The following is a 23,385-nucleotide window of genomic DNA, read 5'->3' as shown; positions in this document are numbered from 1 at the left end:
GCCTAGAAGTGCTGATGTAAAAATTACTCAAGCAGTCTGCTGGGGTGGGATCATTTCAACCTGGCTGTTTAAAAGTGACTGAACGTTGCATGCAAGGAGCTCATCAGATCCCAGCAAAGGCTGGCATGGCACACTCTGAGGTGCTCTCAAGGGATTTAAGGCTTGTGCCCTGGAATGTTCCCCTTTCCTGTTTCCATCCTGATGAGTGAGCAAAATGGCTCTGGGCAAAAAAAAAAAAAAAAAAAAAAAAACCTTCCGTTTGGCAACTGCACCAAATCATGGATAGAAAATAGTATTTTAGACGTAATTGGTGCCTTTTTAGATTGACAGAGACCAAGAGAGTTCATATTTATTTTGGGTAAAAAAAAAAAAAAAAGACATAAATTCAGTGCAAATAGGTGTGTTATTGAACCAGCCCCTGGGACCCAGCACACAGGAGAATTAAATTCTAGTTGCTGACAACCTAATGTGTCTTTCCTCTCTGGTCATAAGCGTAGGAGAATGAATCCGAGGTTGAAAAGCTTTCCCTCTTATGGGATAGTTCCCCTTTGCAAGGGTGCAGAGATAGTGAGACAGGCTGACTAGTCTCTTTTGTACTGCAGAGGTTACCAGAATACCTGAGCAATCAATTACAGAATATTTTGGCTGGGCTGGCTGGAGGTGTCCCATTCTTGTGGGTGAATAGAACCATCCCTACCCTGGTAAGAGGACTTTTGGGGAGGGGAAAGGGGATGCTCTTAGCTCTTTTGATGTGAGGTCCAAAGTTATTATAACCCATTCAATGGGCTGAGGTTGTCCTATTGGGGCCAGTTGTCAGAAAATGTGCTCATGGTCTTGGAAGAGAAATGATTGTAAGAGAGGACACTCTTGTCTAGTGATCCTTAGCTTAATAGTAAGGATCTAGATGACCCCAAGAAGAAGGCTCAGGTGTCATGGTGAAATATCTTCTGCTCTGGGCTTCCGTAGTGGCTCAGTCATTAAAGAATCTGCCTGCAGGGCAGGAGACCTGGGTTGGATCCCTGGGTTGGGAAGATCCCTTGGAGAAGGGAATGCCACCCACTCCAGTATTCTTGCCTGGGAAATCTCATGGACAGAGGAGCCTGGCAGGCTCTATAGTCCATGGGGTCACAGAGTCAGACATGACTGAGGGACGAACACTTTCACTTCACTCGGCTTCCTGGAATAAAGACTACACCTTTGGGGAAGCATATGCCATTTTTTTGGCACTTGCTTGCATTTATGCCTAATATTCCAACTGCAGTGTTGGAAGCCTGGATCAGCTCCTGAGGATCCACCCAAAATGTGTGCAACTCTTCATCAAACCCTGAGAGCAACGGCTCTGCACCAGCCGGAGACAGGACCCTTCCACTCCATGGGCCTCCCAGACCAGGCCTGGGTTTCTTACCAATGAGGCGTTTGTGAGCAGCACAGAGTCCTCTACGGCAGGCAGATTTCTTCATGGTTTGGGGACTTAACCATGGGACTGAGAGAAAAAATGCCCTTCTTTCAATTTGTGGTATAAGCCTTGGGAGTCATGATCTGGACACGGAAGAAATATGATCTGAAGTCACACCCTCAGGCATTGAAGTGGGGCGTATCAATTATCCTTGACTGTGGAGCAGCCAGATTGCCCAAAAGCAAGTTTAATCAAGAGAGAGAGAGAGAGGAGCACACGCTCCCAGGAGTCCTCCACCATCTTTTCCTTTACAACATTTTCTAACAGCAGGAGCTTTCAAATACTCCCTGACACACAAAAATGATGAAAGATGGACTGTGTGCCAGGCACAAAGGTGTTTGGGAAAATCCCTGCCCCCATGGAGCTGAAACTCTAAAGGAGGAAAACCGATAATGAGTTAAAATGTTAAGTAAGTTAAGTGTACAGTATGTTGGAGACAGGGAAATAGTGCAGCACAGTTGAGGGAAAAGGCACAGACCAGGTGGGTAGGGGAGCTGGCAGACTGCAATTTTAGGGAAAAAAAAAAAAACAGGTCTCATTGAGAGGGTGCTATGAGAGCAAAGATGTGAAAGAGGTGTTGGGAGGGCGAAGGGAAGGGGGATTTATGCAGTCAATAGCCACTGTGAAGGTCTTTGAGCAAGGGTGTCAGGCATAATTGATGGACAGCAAGGTGGCCAGTGTAGCTGGAGCCAAGGGAAGGAGGAGACTGTTAGGAGATGGGCTGGTGGGGGATGGTGGTGAGGGGCACATGGTGTCGGACCATGCAGGGTCTTGTAGGTCATAGAAAGCCCACGGGCTCCTGGAAATCATCACTGGAGGATTTTAAACACAGGAGTGGTGTGTTCTGACTTATGTTTGAAAAACGTATCACTCCCACTCTGGTGTTCAAGGAGAATATTGGGGATAGGAGGAAGCCTGGAAGCAAGGAGTCCAGTGAGAGGTTATTGCAGTTACACAGGAGAGAGAGGCTGGGGGTATGGGCCGAGTGGTGGCCGTGGAGATGAGATGGAGGGGAGGAATCCCATGGACAGAGGAGCCTGGCAGGCTACAGTCCATGGGGTCACAAAGAGTCAGACATGACTTAGCGACTAAATAACAAATAGCCAATCACACTGACAAATCAAGAGAGATACTTCAGGAGAAAGAACTTTCTTTTTTTTCTTTTTGAACAAAGGGCCCCCGATTTTTATTTTGGATAGGATTCTAAAAATTGTGTCACTGGCCCTGGTGGGCAGTCATCTATGGACAGAAGTGTCTCCCACCTACTCCCCTGCCCCAACTCAAGCTCCGAGGAGCCTGGCTTGAAGGACCACAGGTCCACAGGCCCCCGAGAGCTGAAAGCTGCTCTTGGGGAGATCTGACCCAGCGGAAGGTGCCGGGACTGTAGCTCTGCAGCCGGAATCCTGACTGACTGCTTCCAGACAGTCCAGGCTGCCGTCAGAGCAGGATAATGAGCAGTTCCTTCTGAGGACGAGCAAAGCCCAGGCAGGAAGGACGGTCGTTAGCAGCTCTCCTGTGGATACACCAAGGCCAGCAGAACCGTCTGCAGACAAATAATTTGACTGGGTGTGTTTTGACAGTAAACTCAAACCAGACAGAATTTGGGTGGGGAAGGGGGAGAGAGAATGAGGGAGAAGCCATGAACTTTCCAGGAGAAAATAACTGTTTTCCTTCACACTCAGGGCTCCAGAGATGAGCTGCAGAGAGCAGGCTTCCTGGGGAGACAGCACAGGCTGATGGGAAACTCCCTGGGTCGAGTGTCAGTCCCTGGGGTCCCCAGCCCACCTCTGTTACAGACCAGCTGAGACCCACAGGGCAGTGGTGTCAGCCTTGCTGAGCCTCTGTTAGCATCCTTCTAAGATTTCTGTAACCCTGAACTTACCCATGTGCTTAGGAGGGAAGGTTGGGAAGGGACCTGTGAGCCTTAGCCATCACTTTCCTGCCTTACCTTAGACTGGAGGGTTGCCAAGGGAATGGCTCTTGGTTTGGAAGTAAATGGGTGAATGTGCCCATGGACCAGTCAGACTGAGTACATGGGCTCTACCCTGGACACAGCAAGAGGGAGCCAGGTCCCCATCCAGGACTCTTTAAACACCTGCTGCAATTCCTGAAAACCGAAAAGCTTGTTTCATTTTGAGCTCCAGCTGTCTGGACTCATTATCTGCTTTTAGAAATCCACAGATTAGCAAGTGCAGTCAGGCATGTTGCCCAGGCATAATAAGGTCAGTCGCCAGGGAATCGAAAAGAGTAGACTAATATATTCCCTCACAGTTCCTGACAGGTGGTACTCACCTTGGCTGGCTCTGAACCTCACTCCCAGGAGTGTTGTCTACAGGGGTGTCTGTACCTTTGGTCTTTGCTGAGAACTTCCCTTACTGTGGCATCCAGAGCATCCCTCTGGCTTGTATTATTTCTGTAGTGGTTATTTTCAAAGTAGATCTGCCTCGTGCATGTGAGAATCCATCCATCAAACAGTGTTAACTAAGAATCTGCTGTGTGCAAGGAAGGTTTTTATTCTGAGGCTATGGGCCCTTGAGAAGATGTCTGAGGTGGTCTTTGTCATGAAGCAGGCTTTCTCAATCTTTTTGTGCTTATTGATCCTTTAAGAAGGAAATTTTTCATTTACTTTCCCCCCACCAAAAGAATTAAATTGTGTAAGGAACAAAATTTCATGAGGGAGGTTGGAAGTTTGAAGAACCACAGACCACTGAGGCATTTAAGATTATTTTCATACTTTGCAAGAACCTATTTTCCTCCTCTGGGAGGCAATATGGTCCCCATTGAGAAAGATACCATCAAGGACCCACTGGCAAGATCCAGTTGGAAGAGACAAGTGGGAAGGCAGAAGAGCTAATAAGACCTCAAAGTTTGGACTCAAACATCTTGGGTTGACTTAGCACAAGTACTTCTGGTCCTCAATTTTCTGACTTGGAAACTGAAACTGGTCCAATGATGGGTCCTTCCTCATCGTGTTACATAAGGATTAAGGTAGGTAATATTTATAAATTATCTACAAAACAGAACAGAGACTCACAGACGTAGAGAATGAACATATGGTTGCCAGGGGAGAAGAATAAGGAGAAGGGAATGTAAGGGAATTTGGGATCGACAGGTGTATACTACTATCTCTGAAATGGATAAGAACAAGGAACCGCTGTATAGCACAGAGATCTCTGCTCAATGTTACGTGGCAGCCTGGATAGGATGGGAATTTGGGGAAGAATGAGTACATGTATATGTATGGCTGAGTCCCTTTGCTGTCCACCTGAAACTATCCCAACATTGTTAATCAGCTATGCAGGCATGCTCAGTCGCTTAGTTGTGTTCGACTCTTTGAGGCCCCTTGGACTCTATCCCACCAGGCTCCTCTGTCCTAATCCAATATAAAATTAAAAGTTTTTTTTTTAATTAGGTATTATATACATAGTGCTTAGTAAAATGCCTGACATGAAGTAAGCACTAAATGGTAGCTTGGGACCAAAATCCATATTCATTATCTACTGAAGCACCACAAACTGCCCAAACTTAAAACAGCAAATATTTATGATCTCAGGTGGTTTCTGAGGGTAAGGAGTCTACAATGAACTCAGTTAGGTGTGGTTGCACACAAATGGAATTGTCTTGGAGAGGGTGGTTTTCAGCATTGCTGGGCTATCTTTTAAGTGACATAAGGATGGCACATCAAAACTCAGCATATTTTCCATAAGACAATGTTGAGGATTTTATTTGTTCTATTAAATGCATTCTATCCTGCTTTTGAGAGCCTATTGGAGAAAAGTATAGGAAATGGTTGTGCTTCCTGGGGATAGTTGGTTCAAGAGTGCTACTTAAGAATGCTCTAAATTATGCAATAATCAGATTCACCTTTCCTTTTGGAACAAACAAATATACCAAAACAAATATACCATACTGTTATACATTATAACATGTACGCATATTAGCTTTATGCCTGTGAACTTCCAGATGTTCAAGCTGGATTTAGAAAAGGCAGAGGAACCAGAGATCACATTGCCAATATCTGCTGGATCATCGAAAAAGCAAGAGAGTTCCAGAAAAACATCTACTTCTGCTTTATTGACTATGCTAAAGCCTTTGACTGTGTGGATCACAACAAACTGTGGAAAATTCTGAAAGAGATGGAAATACCAGACCACCTGACCTGCCTCCTGAGAAATCTGTATTCAGGTCAAGAAGCAACAGTTAGAACTGGACATGGAACAAGAGACTGGTTCCAAATAGGAAAAGGAGTACGTCAAGGCTGTATATTGTCACTCTGCTTATTTAACTTATATGCAGAGTACATCATGAGAAATGCTGGGCTGGATGAAACACAAGCTGGAATCAAGATTGCCAGGAGAAATATCAATAACCTCAGATATGCAAATGACACCACCTTATGGCAGAAAATGAAGAACTAAAGAGTCTGTTGAAAGTGAAAGAGAAGAGTGAAAAAGTTGCTTTAAAACTCAACATTCAGAAAACTAAGATCATGGCATCTGGTCCCATCACTTCATGGCAAATAGATGGGGAAACAGTGGAAACAGTGGCAGACTTTATTTTTTTGGGCTCCAAAATCACTGCAGATGGTGATTGCAGCCATGAAATTAAAAGAAACTTGATCCTTGGAGGAAAGTTATGACCAACTTAGACAGCATTTAAAAAGCAGAGACATTACTCTGCCAACAAAGGTCCGTCTAGTTAAAGCTATGGTTTTTCCAGTAGTCATGTATGCATATGAGAGTAGGACTATAAAGAAAGCTGAGAGCCGAAGAATTGATGCTTTTGAACTATGGTGTTGGAGAAGACTCTTGAGAGTCCCTTGGACTGCAAGGAGATCCAACCAGTCAATCCTAAAGGAAATTAGTCCTGATTATTCATTGGAAGGACTGATGCTAAAGCTAAAACTCCAATCCTTTGGCCAACTGATGCAAAGAGCTGACTCATTGGAAAAGACCCTGATGCTGGGAAAGATTGAAGGAGGGAGAAGAAGGGGGTGACAGAGGATGAGATGGTTGGATGGCATCACCAACTCAATGGACATGAGTTTGGGTAAACTGGGAGGTGGTGATGGACAGGGAGGCCTGGCGTGCTGCAGTCCATGGGGTTGCAAAGAGTCGGACATGACTGAAACTGAACTGAACTGGCTCCACTCGATGTTCCTTTTCCATCTCTTCTTCTCCTATGTCTTGGCTTGATTTCATACATTCTTGTGAGCTTCCATAAAGCCTTTCTGGAACAAGACATGAACACATTTACTAACAGAGAAATACATGTAATAATCATATGTATATGAATACATTTTAAAAATATATCAGTCAAATTTAAGATTGAAATGAAAAGCAATGCTATTTGCAATAGCCCAAAGATAGGAAAAGTTAATGAATTATGTGAAAGACTTCCACATTTAAAAATACAAAACATTGGGACTTCCCTGGTGTTTCAGTGGTTAAGACTCTATGTTTCTAATGCAGGGGGGGGGCAAGTTTGATCCCTGGTTTCACATGCTGCATAATGAGGCCAAAAAATAAAATAAAAGTAACAATGAGGTTATTAAAAAATACAAAACATTTCTGAGAGAAAGACATGAGTTAGAAGACTCAGTATTATTGAGACCATAGTGATACCAAAACCGATATAGAGACTTTATACTGTTTCAAGCACACTGACAGCAGGCAGTTTTGGTGGCAGTTGACAAGCTGATTTTAATTTTATATGAAAATGTAGAGGATTTAGAATAGCCTAGGAAATGTTAAGAAATAACATAACTGGAGGCCAGAGACTACTGGATTTCCACATTGATTCTCAAGCTATAGTGACCAAGACTGTGGTATTGGAGCAAAGGTAGAATTAGAGACCAGTGAAACAGAGGCGCACCCAGAAATAGACCCCAGTAGAGGTGGCCAACTGATTTGAAGTAAAATCAACAAGGTAACTCATAGGGGAAAATAATTTTCTCAATAAATGGTGCTGAAACAATTAGCTACCCATACGCAAAGAGTCGGACACGACTGAGCGACTGATCTGATCTGATCTGATCTGATGCCAATAAATGGGCTTCCCAGGTGGCGCTAGTGGTAAACAACCTGCTTGCCAATGCAGGAGCCATAAGAGACCTGGGTTCGATCCCTGGGTCGGGAAGATCCCCTGAAGGAGGGCATGGCAACCACTCCGGTATTCTTGCCTGGAAAATCCCATGGACAGAGGAGCCTGACAGGCTGCAATCCACAGAGTTGTGCAGAGTCAGACAGGAGTGAAGTGATTTAGCGTACATGCCCTCATTCCAATAAACAAGTAGGGAGATTGAGGGATGGCTAGATTGTTGATAGATAGATAAATATCAATCCTTACTTCAAGCATACTTAAAAATGAACTCCAACTGGATCATAGAACTCAATCAAAGAGCTAAAACCAAAACTTGAGAAAAAAAAAAAGGGGGAGAAAACCTTTGACACAAAAAGCACAAATCACAGAGGAAAAGACACTCAGATGTTGGCCTTCACCATTTAAAGCTTTTGTTCTTCAAAACACACAGTGAAGAAAATCTCAAGGCAAATCACAGGCTCACTTTTTCAGTAGCATTTGGACCCTCCAAGGTGGATGGCAGGAATGTAAAATAGGGGGAGGGGCTGGCTTTTGGAAAACAGCTTCTTGTGAAGTTAAACATACTACTTAACACCCCTCCCATCCATTCCTCTCTTAGGCATGTGGCCAGGAGAAATGCTCGTGTCTTCACAAACCCATGACCTTCAGAGCAGCTTCATCCATCGTCACCTGAAGCTGGAGCAAGCACATGCCCACTGGTGAATGCATGGAGCAGTTGTGAGAGTGGGCACCCCACTTTCTTGTCTGCAGTGTAGTTTGAGCCTGAGAGGTGGCCCCCATTCCCTCCCTGAGGTCCTTGTGAGACTTAAGTGCAGGTTGCCTATGTAGGAGCCCGCTCGTCAGCCCCTTCTGCACTGGCTTCCCTGCCTTGCTGGTCTCACTCATTGCCCCTCTTCCCCTGCCAGCATGTCCTGGGTCATGTAGGATATACCACTTACACTTACACCCCTGTCTCGGGATCTGGGTGACACAGCCCAAGATGGTGTTGCTGCCTGGGAGCTCTGGTTTGCGTTCAAAGCACTCAAAAGCCCCACATTTCCCTTGGGGCAGTTATGGGGTTTGATTCCTCAATGTCTTTTCATATGGGGTGTGGCTGTGGTCCCGGTAAAGGAGACATAAGAGACACGGGTTCTATCCCTGGCTTGGGAAGACCCCCTGGAGAAGGGCATGGCAACGCACTCCAGTATTTTTGCCTGGAGAGTCCCTATAGACAGTGCCAAGTGACACGTGGGAGACATAGTCTTCAGTCTTTGCCCTGACGGAAATCTGCTGCTGTAACTAAGGCTTCAAAACCCTACCCTGTCCATCCCTGTATATGTGACATGAGACATTAAGACTAAAACCAGGGGATTTCCCTGGTGGTCCAGTGGTTAAGGCACCATGCTTCCACTGAAGGGGGTATGAGTTCAGTCCCTGGTAGGGGAACTAAGATCCTGCATGCCACCTGGTATGGCCAAAAAACAGAAAAAAAAAAAGGGCAAAACCAGAGAGTAGGCCTCTCAGATCTATACTTTTTTCCAGAAAGAAATGGCCTTGTCTTTCACTGAGTATAATAATCACAGAGATTTGTTATGATGCATTTAAATCCTTAAAAATTGTTGAGTATCTACTGCGTGCCTGGCAGTCTAGTAGACACCCTAAGGCCAAGAAATGAAGGAGGAGGAGACAAGTCTGGAAGATGAGATAAACAAAATCAAAATATAAAGCTTGTAGAGGTACAGAGGACTACCTATCAACTGGAAAAAAAAAATGAAGCACAATGTGAGAGTTCTGAGTTAAGTTTTATTTGGGGCAAAATGAGGAGTATAGCCTAGGAGACTGCCATTCAGAGGAACTGCTCCAAAGAGCTGGGGGGGGGTCAGTATATATATAATTTAAGTAAAGAGGGGTAAATGCAGTCAAGCACACACGTTGGCAGAGACTGGCTGCTGTTGTGAGGAGCGGATGTCACTCTTAACGATTTTAATGCTTTTCTAGATATGAGGGGATGCAAGAAATTCGGTTCATGAAACCTTCTCCTGAAAATACTATCTGAGGGTCTGTTCTGCTAGTTTTTCCCAGAGCACAGAGCACCCCATTCCTAATCTCCACCCTGATCCCCTTTCAGGGGGTGTTGAAGGTCAGAGAGTGCAGTGGCCAGTGGCTTCATTCTTCTCCATGGTAAGCAACAGCTTTTAGTTGGCTTACCCTAGGTATGAAGGGCGAATGGAGAGAGACGGAGAGCCCTTTTGCAAAGCTTAAGCTGAATTTTGAAAGGTAAATAGGTGCTTATCAGACAGAAAAAGGAAGGGCACTTAGGCAGAGAGAATAATGTGTGCAAAGGCACAGAACACCGAGAGCAGGGCAGGTTCAGCCTTGTGAATTCTGCAGAGTGACTGGAGGGGAGAGGCTTTGCTCTGACCAGCAAATGGACGAGGAGAACAGGGTTCAGGGGGGACCCAGCTATTGTCACCCCGCCTTCACTTCAGAGGTACATACAGATGGCACGTGTGGTCACCCAAGAGCCCACTTAGAAAGATGACTTTCCAATGAGCTGGGGGGGTGGACTGGGGAACTCATGCCCTGGGGCCTGGAGAAGCCTGGAAATCCTTCTGCCTGTTTTCACCCCTTTTCTCAGATCCTCTGCAGCCTCTCCTTACAGCTGTTGCTCAGATGACCACAGCTCTGTTTCTCCCCTGTATGGAAAGAGAAACCTTCTCCATATGTCTTTAAAGATTTGCAAACAATGCCAGCTTGCCAGTGCAGGAGACATAAGAGACACGGGTTCTATCCCTGGCTTGGGAAGACCCCCTGGAGAAGGGCATGGCAACGCACTCCAGTATTTTTGCCTGGAGAGTCCCTGTAGACAGAGGAGCTTGGAGTGCTATAGTTCAAGGGTCACAAAGAGTTGGACACAACTGAAGCGACTTAGCACACATGCACAGGGTTTTGGCCACCTGATTCCTGGTCTGTCAAGCCACTCACTTGGCTCTGCACGGGGAGGATGTAATACCATGTCAATAGCCTCAGCCTGCTGCTGCGACGTGTTGTAACAGGTCATAGCAGTTTTGCCTGCTAGAAAACACAGCAGTAGTATTTATGGAGCTAAGGAGGTCATCTCCTTGGTGCTAATGTCAGGCAGACACCAGAGATACCCAGTTAGATTCCTTGGCATTGGGGCAGCTTCCTGCTGTTCAGTTGCTCAGTCTGAACTCTGACTGCCATTTCAGAAGCTCAGTCATGACTGACTCTTTGCAACTCCATGGACTGTAGCCCCTCAGGCTCCTGTGTCCATGGGATTTCCCAGGTAAGAACACTGGAGTGGGTTGCATTTCCTTCTCCGGGGCATCTTCCAGATCCAGGGATAGAACCCCTGTCTCTTGCATTGGCAGGCAGATATTTTACCACTGAGACACCTGAGAAGCCGGGATTTTTGAAGCGTCTCTATTTAAAAAATCACAGACCTTCTCTCTTAATTCCTGTATTTCTCTAAAAGATGCATTTAAATGTGTGGCCCCCAAACCAATATCATCAACATCACCTGGGAAAGTGAAATTCATTTAGTCGTGTCCAACTCTTTGTGACCCCATGGGCTATACAGTCCATGGAATTCTCCAGGCCAGAATACTAGAGGAACTTGGTTAGAAATGCAGATTCAAGGGTCTCATTCCAGAGCTTCTGAGTAAGACATTCTGGGGCTGAGGTCCAGTGATCTGTATTTTAAAATATCCCAGAGGATGCTATTGCTCACCCATCTTTGAGAACAAAGACTCCAAGATTAGGTTCCATTCTCAGCATTTGTACAACCTTGTAGCGTCATAATATTTAGCCATTGAGGATGGTGCGGTAGAAGGATATATACACAAAAATTTTTCCAGCTCATCCTCTCCTTCTCTTTGAAAGTATCTGAGTCAGAAAGGCAGTGGCTTGTCCCACATCCATTAGAGAATGCCTGAACACCAGTGGCACATGCTGGGGAGCCTTTGATTTGGGGAGGAAAGAAACCCTCCTTTCCTGAGATGAGGGTAAGAAGGCTGACGATGCCAGACCCTCTCTGAATTCTGTTCCCAGTAAATTGCAGAAAAGTGGCACTGAGAAAATGCAAAAGTGGATTTGCTTTTCACACAATTGGCAGTTAAATTGCTAAAGCTAGACAGACATGGGGTAACTTGCATGTTTACCATTTTATTTGGTAAGACAATCTCAAGTTTGACTTTATCTTCTATTTGGGTGCTCAAGAGGTATTTTCAAGTTCACAGGGGTTTGGCCAGCACTCCAGGAGGGATGCACACTTTCGTACTTGTGAAAACAACTGAGACTCTGAGGTGATTCTCCAGGGCTGGACAACCACCACCCTGAGCTATCATCGTTGGATCTGTTCCCCCAGTGTGAGGGCTGCATCCAGCCTGAGTCCCTGCGTCTCCACACCTGGCACTCCACGTGTCTAGGGCTGGTCCCTGGAAAGACGGCTGACCTATGAGCCCACCACCCATGGCCCTGGGACCATGGCAGGCTTTCCTGCGGTCGAACAAGAAAATTCAAGCTCATTACACAAAGCTCCAAGCTAACCTCCTAGCCAAAGGTGTTTCTTTTAAAGTGACCTGTGTCTGGATGCATTGTCATCTCTTGGTTGGGCAGAGTCCCCAGAGGCCCTCTGTGATCACAAAAGGAAAATGTGACAGCTGGAACTGTGATACCTGCCCCCCCGCCCCCCCCCCCTAAACTTACAGGACGACCCAGACTCAGGTAGCCTTACCTCCCTGGGTTAGCTGTGGTTGGCTTCCTCTTCCCCACTGCCCCCGACATAATTGTACCAAAAAAAACGTCATGGAGAAAGTCACCCCCAGCTCCTTCCCAATCTCTCGTACATACTAGAAATATTACTTATCAGGGTCTGGCCTATGAGAATGCTGGCTTCCTGGTGGCTCAGATGGTAGAGTGTGCCTGCAATGTGGGATAACTGGGTTGGATCCCTGGGGAAGGAAGATCCCCTGGAGAAGGGAATGACACCCCACTCCAGTGTTCTTGCCTGGAGAATTTCATGGACAGAGGAGCCTGGTGGGCTACAGTCTGTGGGGTTGCGACTCCCTTAGTTGCCTGGAGTGAGATGGAGATGACTTGAAATGATGAAACAAGGCTTTAGAAAAGACTCAGGGGTGATAACAGATACATTGCAACACCCAGGGCCCAGGCTTAGCAGAAGTGAGTGGTTCCCAGGAGCCACTGGGCTACATCCCCACAGAGGATGGAATACTCATAAAGTCTCAGCCTTTTCATCTTTGGCTATCATCCTCTTCCTGGTTCTGGCTTGAGTATCATCCTTCCTTTCAAAGGAGAAGCTCCATACACAAGGACAGCTTTCCCATCTTTGGAGTTAAATCTCTGTGGCCACCTCTGAGCATGTCCTTTGGAAACGGAATTCTTGAGTCCAAAGGTATCTGTGTTTAGAAAGCTTTTGATGTCTGCTGCCAAATTCCCCTCCGCAAGAGTACAATTTACTCATTTACACTTCTGCTGGCGGTGTATTAAAGGCCCGCTCCCTCAATCCTGCTAACACCAGGGATTAGCTTTCTTTTGAGTTTTTGCCAATTTGATGGGTTTAACATAGGAGGCATGACACTGCTGTTTTAATTTGTGCTTTTTGAAATTACTAATGAGGTTAACATTTTTTACATGATAGCTGTCAATTTCCTGTTCAGATCCTCCTCTGTTTTATTTCTATGTATTTGTTGGTTTTCTTTTTTTGATTTATAAAGACATTTAATACACGAATCATTTCTTTTTTCTGCCATTTTTTCCAGAAAAAAACTCTACCCAATTTGTCATTTTCTTTACAATTTTTAATTTTGCTAATTTTGTTGCTGAATATACCATTAATGATCAAAGTCAGTAAAAAAAAAAGAAACAGTATCTTTTGAATCCATGTTATTCCCCATATCAAGAGCTGATCATATATATCTTCGGAGCTGATCATATTTATTCTTTTCTTCACTCTCTGACTGGTTTTAGTTATAAAATCTGAATACTTAGACCCAGATTACATTATTATGTTATTATTTTGAAATTAAAAATCATTTATTAGTAGAGTAATTTTTAAGCAACCAGGACCTACTGTGTAGCACAGGGAACTGTATTCATTATCTTATAGTAACTATAAAGAATATGAAAAAGAAAACTGACTCATTTTGCGTACACCTGAAACTAATACTATACTGTACATCAAGTGTACTTCAATTAAAAAAAAAGAAAGAAAGAAAGAGTGATTTTTGACATATGCATTAAGTTTTATGAACAAATATGTAGGAAATACTTAGCACAGTGCCTGGCACATAGTCAATGCTAAATAAATGTTGGTTTTAAATTATTATTTCAACAAATATTTTTAATTAGTTCCATGTTCAACTGTTTCAATGCTCAGAAACAATTTTTTTTATACAGAATTTCCTCACCTTGAGTCTTTAATTTTGTTCCACTTTTCATGCGGAATGAATTTTCAAGTACTGTTTCTCAAGAAATATATCCTGGGAATATATTAAGTCTTTAGATAACCAGTGATATTTCTATTGCCTTCACATATAAAAGAAAAAATGGCAGAGTTTGCCATTGTTTTATCACAATTCTTTTGCCTCAATATGCTTTTTTTTTTAAATCAAAGTAGAGTTGATTTACAATGTTGGGTTATCAAACTGTTTTCTTTTTTTCCAATTCTATTTTTTTTTTTTTTTGCTGTTTGACATAAACAGAAGAAATCTAAAACCCACTAGATTCGTGTTTCTTTGCTTTCTTCACCCAGTTTCTAATGGCTATTTATAGAATTCTTCTTTTTCTTTATGAGGAAAAGTTGGCTTTGGTATTATTTCTAGGTGTTGGACTTCCTGTCCTATTTTTGTTCAATGTAATGTAGTGAATTCTTCCAATCTTCAGAACTTCTGTAGAAGAATAAAAATAAAATTTAAACAAGATATTTTTGTACATATGTTTAATTACTCATTCTATTGTACTTGTTTTGTTTGTCAGAAATATATTGACTCTTATGAGTTGGCCTCTGTTCTCTGTCTTCATATCCCCAATGGTTTGCATCATGTTCATTGCATCGCGATTTGTGATGTAACGGTGGTGATGATTTCACTGCCTTAAGGTGACTCTGACTCTCTACATCATCACTGATGGAAGCTGCCCAGAGCCTGGAGTGGGAAGTCTGCTTAGGTTAGCTGAACAGACACTCCTGTGTCCTGCACTCCTCTGCCTTCTGTTGACTCTAATAGAGAGGAACGAGTTAATGAAAAGCAAACATTTCCTAGTGAGTGCTCCTCAAAAGGCTGAGGGTGGTTGCAAGGTTGAGAAGGGAAACAACTTCAAGTCAATTGGAAAGGTCAGGAATTAGGAGAAGAAAAACAATCTCAGATAAGAGCCACTCCCTGGGAAGCCAAGAGTGATAGTAGCCCAAGGCTGCCCACCCGTGTGAAAAGCAGGAAGGGTCCTGGGAGGAGTGAAACAATCCCTCTCTGAGCTTGTGTTCCATTTCAGCCTGTCCTCCTCCTGGAAGGCCAACAGATGACTTCAAGGTAATTCATGGCATGAGTCCGCCGAATTCAACATTAGGTAGCTTTCTTCCCAGGAACACAATGAAAAAGTGACTCTTGGCCATGTTCAGGTTTGGAAGGATCACCACTGTGGTCCCTAAAACCTACCAGATCATAACTTCCTGATGATCTTAGGAAACCCATGATGTGAACCTTAAAGGCAGTAAATACTGTGTGGACATTGGAGCCAGGCAGGAAGATGAATAGAGACACATCTCCCCATAAAATACTAGGCAAATACTGAAAGAAAGTGGGCTTCCCTGGTGGCACAGTGGTAAAGACTGCATGCCAATGCAGGAAATGTGGGTTCCATCCCTGGTCCAGGAAGATCCCCTGGAGAAGGAAATGGCAACCCACTCCAGTCTTCTTTCCTGGGAAATCCCTGGACAGAGGAGCCTGGGGGGCTACAGTCCAAGGGGTCGCAAAGAGTCAGACATGACTGAGCACACACAGCATAGTGCTTCTGATGCACAGCCTTGTGATCTGGAAGTAGGGCCCGGGTGCAGTGGAGGCCTTCCCCAGCCAGTCACAGGTAGACTCGCCTGTAGGTATTTCTGTATTATTTAGACTCAGAGAGTAAGAAAATGGTTGGTAAGACGAAAAATGTGAAAAGCACAAAAGTGGTTTTTCTTTGCTTTACGCTCTAGGCAGGAACATGTGTTTACTGGGGACCAATTCAACCACTGTAAATTAGTTCCCTGTCATTTCCATCCAAGTTATAGACAAAAAAAAAAAAAAAAAAAAATCAAGCATTGCTCTGTATGTCATGTAAAAGAAAACTCTTAGTATGATTTAGCTTTTTCAAAAGGGTGTTTGCACAGCAGGAAGATATACACACAACACAAAGGGTTTGAGGAAGTAGTTAAATTCTTGCTAAGCTCCAGATGGATCTCTGCCATTTTGAGGTTTGTTCATGAATTAGCAGGAAAAATGTCTTATGTTTTATAAGTGGGCTTTCCCAGCTACCAGATTACAGGTTAATGAGACAAATTTGGGGGTGCATCAAGTCTAATTTACAACATTTCCAGCCTCTTCTTTCCTCTCTTCTTCACTCCTGGGGTCTCTGATAGGAAGTGTAGGTAATTTCCTTACCACAGACTAGTTTAGGTTGAGAAGACTGCTGTAACTAACCCAGTTACAAACGAATCAGGTGACTGGCCCAGGAACCCAGGTGCAGACGTCCCAAGGCCATATTGCCCAAAGCACTTTTCTCTTGACTCTCAGCCCTAGAAGGGCAGTTGTTGTCTTGTTGTTAGGTTGCCCAGTCATTGTCAGACACTTTTGTGACCCATAGACTGCAGCCCGCCAGGCTCCTCTGTCCAGAGGATTTCCCAGGCAAGAGTAATGGAGGAGGTTGTCATTTCCTTCTCCAGGGGATCTTCTAGACCCAGGAATTGAACCTGCCTCTCCTGCATTGCAGGTGGATTCTTTACCACTGAGCCATCAGGGAAGCTCCCTAGAAGGGCAAGGACTTTGTTTTATTTCATCTTAGAGTTGGAAATAATAGTAGTTGCAGCTACTATTTATTGTGTAACCACAGAGGGCTAAGCATTTTGTTTATGTTCATTCTAATTCCCTCTGTAGCCCTTCAGGACAGTAGGATGACCATCCCCATATTCCAGATGAAGACTGAGGCTAAACCACGAGGTTAAAATGTGGCCAGGATTCAACAGTTGGCAGTTAGGATTGGGATGGGAGCTGTGGAATCTGGCTGGTCTGAAGCCTTGATTCTTTCCACTGGCCTAACCCCCACCCTCAGCACGAAGGAGAACACCATAATAAGATTGAGTCTGTGATTACTGAACAGGATTGAACTTGACTGGGTCGTGAGCAGCAGGAATACCCAGCAGCTCCAGGGACATATTCTAACCAACCTGGGTGGTGGTGGGAGGTGGGGGGCAAAGCTTTGAAATAGTGTGAAGAACTCCAGACTGGACGATCACCTGTGGTTGGAACCTTGGAGTAAATAAGGATCAACTCTTTGACCCTCAGCTTCCAACATGCTAAAATGGGATGGGGACACCTGACCACCAATGTTCCTTCTTGTTTTAATTTCTTTACTTTCATTTGTCAAAACTTCTTCCTTTTGCTCCCTGGTGACTCAAAAAATATGCACAACATGAGCGTTTCAAGTTAAGTTTTATTTGGAGCAAAATAAGGACTGCAGTCCAAGAGATAGCACTTCAGGTGGCTCTGAGAAACTGTTTCAAAGAGTCAGGGAGGAAGGTCAGTGTATATGTGCTTTTGGTGAAGGGGGAGTACATGCACTCAAGCGCATATCATCCCAGAAGGTTTCTGCTGGTCACAAGGAGCAATTGTCATCATGAAGGGTTTTAGTGCTTTTCTAGATAAGAGGTGATACAAGAACTGGCCTCACAAAAAAACAACTCCTGAAAATATCTATCTGAAGACCTGTCCTGCCGGTCATCACCCAGGTCCCCCTACTCCCAACACCCCCTCGCCTGCCACCTCACTCCTGCTGAGCACAGAGTGCCTCATTTCTGCTCCACTCTGGAGTCCTTTCAGGGGATGTTGAAAATCAGCAACTGCAGCAGCACATGATTTGATTCTTGTAGAGGCAAATGGCAAGTGCCAATTTGTAGTTGACAACCCTTGGAGGAAGCTCTGAAATTCCAAATCCTATCACTTTTCTCCCCATCTGCCCCAACTGTTAGTACCCATCTTCCCCCTTATCTTAGAAGCTGTTGTTCAGTAGCTCAGTCGTGTCCGACTGTTTGGGACCCCATGGACTGCAGCACGCCAGGTTTCCCTGTCCTTCACTATCTCCTAGAGTTTGCTCAAAATCATGTCCATTGAGTTGGTGATGCCATCCAATCCTCTTGTCCTCTGTCATCCCCTTCTCCTCCTGCCGTCAATCTTTCCCAGCATCAGGGTCTTTCCCAATGAATCAGCTCTTCACATCAGGTGGCCAAAGTATTGGAGCTTCAGCATCAGTCCTTCCAGTGAATATTCTAGCTTTTATAAAAAGAACTTGAAGTAATCAGCTGCCTTTGGAAGAGCAGATGCTTGGCAGATAGAGGTGTGATGTCAAGCAATTCCTGTTTGAATGTAACTCAAGGCAACCACAATGCACCCAAGAATTAAAGAGGGAAAAGTCTATATTTATATATCTTCTTTTTTTTATTTTTGCTTTAAAATAAAGAATATTTTTTAAAAAGTGTGGACACATTAGCAATGAAGACCAGCACATTGTAAATAAAAACCAAATTCACCCTAAAATAAAAAGGCATTTATACATGTGATAAAAGCTATTCATGCCATTATTATTCACAGATGAAAGAGAGGATACTGTTTTTAAGATCAAAAACCTATTTTGTGCAATATATACTATATAGTACTAATATTGATATATATTGTATTTAATATATAGTATTAAAGTCTAGGGGAAATATCAAACATGTATTTACTTTTAAATATATATATATATATATATATATATATATATATATATATATTGCTAATTCATTTGTTTAGACCAAAGTCCACATGTGAACTGAGATCAGGATTAGCAAAGGGAAAAAAAAGGCTAATGTTGAGTCTCTGGGGGAAATGAACACATTTTCCACCCTGAAGTTTGAAAATTAACACCTTCAAGAACCAACGCTCGTTAGCACATCAGGCATCAGGGTGACACCTCTTTCAGCATCATTTATGAAACAATTCTCTGTTTTTGCAGAAGGCAGCCTTAGTCCAGCGTCCAGAAGCAGAATCCCACGGAGGTCAGTACAAGTTCACCTGTCAAGAATAGAAGGACGGACCTTTAAAGAAATTTTTCCAATGCAATCTTTTCAGAGTCTGGGAGTAGTCAGGAGAAATACAACTGGGCAGGGGCACACTGATGGCTGGGGAGTGGAGGGCAGCCAAGCCTCTCTCCTTCCCAGGAGCCCCCCTGCTCATGGTGGGGGTCTGCGCCCTCTGCTGCAGAACCCAGGTTCAGCCTGGCTCACTTTCCCCTGGGCTCCAACTTTTCAAAACAGAAAAAAAGCCTGAAAGATATCCCAGTGACTGAATCAGGGAAAGGAGGGTGGGTGAAAAGGGGAGGGTTCTCTACTGCAGAAACACAAAATCTACTTAAAGTTTAACTCTTCTTGAGGACGAGACTGTAGAAAAGCTCACCAAGAAATGGTAGAAAGTGCTAATTCTCCATCTAGAAGCAAAGGGCTCTCTAGAGGGAGCAAATATGCCTCACAATAAGAAACAGATCAAACCACAGTTCATCCTAAAGGGAATCAACCCTGAATATTCATTGGAAGGACTGATGCCGAAGCTAAAGTTCTGGTACTTTGGTCACCTGATGCTGGGAAAGATTGAGGGCAGGAGGAGAAGGGGATAACAGAGGATGGCATGGTTGGATGGCATCACTGACTCAATGGACATGAGTTTGAGCAAGCTCTGGGAGATGGTGAAGGACAGGGAAGGCTGGCATGTACTATGGGTCACAAAAAGCCAGATATGACTGAGTGACCAAACAACAAGAAACAGAAGTGTGATTGTTTGCATTACAAAAGGATTCTTCCACTGATGAGCATGTTCACTGTATTTTTAAAAATTTAACTTGTACGTTATAGAAAGAAAGTAGAAAATCAGATCAGATCAGATCAGTCGCTCAGTCGTGTCCGACTCTTTGCGACCCCATGAATCGCAGCACGCCAGGCTTCCCTGTCCAACACCAACTCCCGGAGTTCACTGAGACTCACGTCCATCGAGTCAGTGATGCCATCCAGCCATCTCATCCTCTGTCGTCCCCTTCTCCTCCTGCCCCCAATCCCTCCCAGCATCAGAGTCTTTTCCAATGAGTCAACTCTTCACATGAGGTGGCCAAAGTACTGGAGTTTCAGCTTTAGCATCATTCCTTCCAAAGAAATCCCAGGGCTAATCTCCTTCAGAATGGACTGGTTGGATCTCCTTGCAGACCAAGGGACTCTCAAGAGTCTTCTCCAACACCACAGTTCAAAAGCATCAATTCTTCGGCACTCAGCCTTCTTCACAGTCCAACTCTCACATCCATACATGACCACAGGAAAAACCATAGCCTTGACTAGACGGACCTTTGTTGGCAAAGTAATGTCTCTGCTTTTGAATGTGCAATCTAGGTTGGTCATAACTTTCCTTCCAAGGAGTAAGCGTCTTTAGTTTTTAAAAAGTAGAATAAATTCCCTATAACCCATCACTCAGAGATAAACACTGCAAACGTTACCTTCTTTGCATATCCAATGACATACATACTTTGGACAAGAATGAAATCACATTTAACTATTATTTAATAACCTATTTTTTTCACTTAACTTAGACATTATGAACATATGTTCATGTGAAGAATATATTTCTCTGAGATCTTTTTTAAATGGCTGTATGGACTTTCATGAAAAGGGTTTACTGAATACTCTCCCAGGAGATTCATTTAGATTACTTTCAATTTTTCACTCTTATAAAGAATGCTGTGGTGTTCTTTTCTTTGAGTACCTACTCACTTTATTTGTCTCTCTAGAATCAACTTATTCATCTGAAGTTCTGTTGGAGAACATAGCCATCTAGAGGCTTGTTCCTTGTAGCCAGACTGCTGTCCACAAGCCTGCCGTTGAAATATGCAGTTTTTAATGACCACTGAGAAGGAGCACTGCTTTGGAAACTTGTTGGTGGCTCTTATCTTTTTCCTTTTTCTAACATGCCCTTACCTATTTGCAGGCAGGCTGCCAGGTGGTCCAGATATACCGATGGTGATAAAATGGCAATTTTATCACTAATTGGAAAAGCCTTCAGGAGCAATTTCCTGTTCTTTCAGATTTTAATCTTGTTCTCCTTGTCTTAAAAAAAGGGGGGGGCACTATTTTCCTCTAACACAGGCTCATTTTCAGTTGTCCAGCAGATAAGTCAGCTCCTTGGTTCCTGCAACAATCTGGTGAGTAGTTAGTGTTTTTCACAATCGTGAAATTCAGTAAAATCATGCCATTTTGGGATTTCCTTGAGAAGACCATGATGATGGATGGTCCAAGCTTTGTGGTGGTCCTTGTGGAACAGGCGAGGAAGAATATCTCTCTAGTTTGAGGTCAACCCTTTTCCAAAGCCAGTGAGGTTGGGCTAGCCTTTCCCACATTTGGGAGGGGTAAAATTCCCATTTCATTATAATGTTTGTACGCGCTCAGCCATGTCAACTGTTGGCAATCCCTTGGACGTAGTCTGCCAGGCTCCTTGGTCCATGGGATTTCCCAGGCAAGAATACTGTAGCAGGTTGTCATCCCCTCCTTCAAGGGATCTTCTGGACTCAGGGAGTGAACCTGTCTCTCCTGTGTCCCCTGCATTGGCAGGCAGACTCTTTACCGCTGAAGTAAAGAGGAAGCTCTTCTTTATCATAAATCCCCCTTCTAAAGAAAGGTTGGATATATTTTTCTATTTTTTGAAACCAAAAACCCTCAAGATAGATTTAGCTTCCTGAAGGGTTTTGCAAGACAAAATGTGACTCTGTCCAGGGAAGAAAGCAAAAACCTGACTTACTGAGAAACTGAAATGCAGAAAAGACCCTCAAGAGCCTTTATCAAAATGTCAGGTGAGAATTAAAATAAATGTCAGATAAAACTCATTCCATTGCTGTCTCTTTTTAAAAAAAAAAATCATTTAAAAAGCATCTGTTCTTGCTCTCCCTGTCAAAAGTTTGATAAACCGATGTCAACAAAAGCCAAAAAAAAAACTTAGTTATTTTGCAAAGTCTGAAAAAAATCTCAGTCTTAGCTCAAGTTTTCAAAGCAACAAGGTATCATTTTTTTTAAAGTTTGTGTATGTGTGTATGTGTGTGTGTGTAGATCATTTTTAAAGTCTTTATTGAATTTGTTATAATATGGCTTCTGTCCTATGTTTTGATTTTTTGGTTGAGAGGCATGTGGGATCTTAGCTCCCAGACCAGGGATCCAGCCTGCAGGTTCTGCATTGGAAGATGGAGTCTTAACCACTAGACTACCAGGGAAGTGCCCAAGCTATGGTTCTGATAGTGTTTCCATTTGACGTTGTGGCCCAGAGTAGAAGGCAGAAATATTTCCCCACTTTTCTTCAATCTGGTCTCACGCATATCTTTTCATAGAAAAAAAAAAGACAGTGCTTTTTGTCACCTTGATGATAATCTAAATAGGTACAAATTCTAGGCTTACGATTATGCATTGCTTTTGTCAACATTTCCAGGATGTCAGCAGCAAGGTTGTTTGCAGAATGCTACTGTTTTGCCTGGATGTTGCCTGCTTGCTCAAAGCAGAGAGGACACACAGCTCTTAGGTGAAGAGGAAGTTCTTGATGAATTAAGCATTTGGTCATCTGAGTTCTCAGGGTACCGAAAGTGAGGTCTGTCTGCTCTAGAGCCAATAAAGAGTGAAGAGGCAAGGTTGGTGGAAAGGAAAGTTTGCTTTATTTTGGATACCAGCAACTGATGTGGGGGAGGCAGTTAGAGGAAGGGGCGGGTGCACTCCTGTCCAAAGGCTGAAACCCACCGCCTGGCACTGACAGCCAGTGGGCAAGAGCTTTTACTGGCAGAGCGGGACCTTCTATCTAGAAACAGCACAGTCAGCTTGACACTTTTTTTGAAATTGGTCATCAGTAGTCTGATCAGCATCATCTTGATTGTTTTTTACTGTGAGCGAAAGATTAACTGTACTTAAAACAGTCTTCACTCACTCCATGGACATGAATCTGAGCAGACTCCGGGAGATAGTGAAGGACAGGGAAGCCTCGTGTGTTGCAGTCCATGGGGTCACAAAGAGTTGGACACAACTTAGTGACTGAAAAACAATAACAAATCTTCAGTTCCAGGGTTAATTTGTTTCCATTTCTTTGAGGTCAGTTCTCAGAATTGTGGCAGTTTATGTCATGGCTAGTCTGGTCATCATGTAGTTAACTTCTACCTGATGGGGGCTTGAGTATCTAGAAGATACTCATAGGATATGGCTCAGAATATTATTTATATTATATTATAGAACAAAGCTAATTAGATGAGTGAGGAAATGCAGAAACAAAGAAAACAAACAGGATAAAACAGTAATATGTTTAGTCAATATAATATAATAATCTATATCCCTATAGATATAATATAATAATCTATATCCCTATATATATATATATTATATATTATATTAGCTATAGTCAAGAATAGTTCCTCCTCAAGAGCTATAGATAATATAATATAAAATTATATAATAAAGATCCTTGACTTTGCTTGATGACTAAACTATTACTGTTTTGTCCTGTTTGCTTGTTTTCTTTGTT

Source organism: Bos javanicus, chromosome 19 (genome assembly GCF_032452875.1).
Source record: "Bos javanicus breed banteng chromosome 19, ARS-OSU_banteng_1.0, whole genome shotgun sequence".
Taxonomy (NCBI): Eukaryota; Metazoa; Chordata; class Mammalia; order Artiodactyla; family Bovidae; genus Bos; species Bos javanicus.
This window is presented reverse-complemented; position numbering follows the sequence as displayed.